Here is a 1,694-nt window from a genome sequence, read left to right on the forward strand (position 1 = left end):
TAGCTACTCACTCCCTCATGGTAGCAAACCTAGTTTTCAAACCACCCCATACACTGAATACAACTCCCAAGACTGAAGGTGTCTCAAACAATAAGGACTTCATTATAACACAAACCAAAGCAATGAAAGGCAGGCTGCCTTGGGTTTGTGACTGAGAAGGTAGAAAATTCCATCTCAAGTATCCTGCGAGCTTAAGGCCAGGAGTTTGAGACCACTGCAAGCAACATAGTGAGACTCCTTCTCTACAAATAATGTAAAAATCATCATCGTCGTCCTCATCCTGCAAGATCCATAAGATCCATGAAAAAGGTAGTCTATGTTTTGAAGAAACCAAAAGAATCCTCTGGGTCAAGTCCATGGCCTAACTCCTCAGAGAGAAAGGAACGAGTAATAAGGCTACTTACAGATCTCTCTGGTGAAGTGAACGGAAGATGACTGAAGTTTACTACTGTCTGGAACCTGATGAGGTGGGTGAAGGACACACTGTCGGCAGCTGCAAAACCTGCCAAGTGGTAGAAGTCAAATGGTTTTTGCCAGAGAACTAGCAGTCCCAGAATCCTGGCAAGGCACCTGGGTACGGTGAGAAATGCCTTGTAGCTCCTACATTCCTGGAATTTGTGCAGATATTCAATGCATGACATTCAATTTAGGCAGATGAGTCCCTCATAAGAGATCTGCCCCAGTGTTATGCTGAACATGAACCACCATGCCCGGTACATCTACATTGCTTCTCTCAGTTGAATATTCTGATACCCAGGAAGAGAAGGCCGAAGGCTTTCTCATATTCACTGCACTCAAAAGCCACTTCCTCACTGGGAGTGCTCCTGTGTATACTAAAGCTAAAGTTTTGGCTAAAGAATTTCCCAAATTGACTTCATTTATGAGGCCTTTCTCCACTGTGACCTCTCCAATGTCAAAGGAGTGAACAGCTGTGATGAAATGAATTTCCACATTCACTGCATTAATCAGGCCTTTCTCCAGTATGAACTGTCCTGTGCCGAAATGAGACTGAAGTTTTGAGCAAAGGATATTCCACATTCACTGCATTCATAAGGCTTTGCTCCAGTGTGAAGTCTCCTGTGATTAATGAGACTGGAGTTTTCAGTAAAGCTTTTGCCACATTTGTTGCACTCATAAGGCCTTTCTCCAGTATGAACTCTCCTATGTTTAACAAGACTAGAAGTTTGAGCAGAGGATTTCCCACATTCAGTACATCCATAAGGCCTTTCTGTAGTGTGAATTCTCCGGTTACCCTGGAGTGAAGACCTTTGGTGAAATGATCTTCCACATTCACTGCACTCATAAGGCCCATATTCGGTATGACATTTCCAATGAACATGGAGTTCAGACCTTTGCCGAAATATTTTCCCACATTCACTGCACTCATAAGGCCTTTCTCCAATATGTAGTATCCTGTGATTAGGACTAGAAGGATAAGCAAAAGATTTCCCACATTAACTGCACTCATAGAGCCTTTCTTCAGAGTTAATTCTGCAATGTTACTAGAGTGAACAGCTTTGGTCAAATGATTTTCCACTTTCATTCCACTCATAAGGCCTTTCTCCAGTGTGAACTCTCCTGTGGGTCTTTAGATAGTTTTCAGCAAAGGTTTTTCCACATTCACTGCACTTATAATGCCTTTCTCCAGTGTGAACTCTCCTGTGTTTAATGAGACTGGAGTCTCAGCAAAGGTT

This window comes from Propithecus coquereli, unplaced genomic scaffold (genome assembly GCF_000956105.1).
Source record: "Propithecus coquereli isolate 6110/MARCELLA unplaced genomic scaffold, Pcoq_1.0 Scaffold868, whole genome shotgun sequence".
Lineage (NCBI taxonomy): Eukaryota > Metazoa > Chordata > Mammalia > Primates > Indriidae > Propithecus > Propithecus coquereli.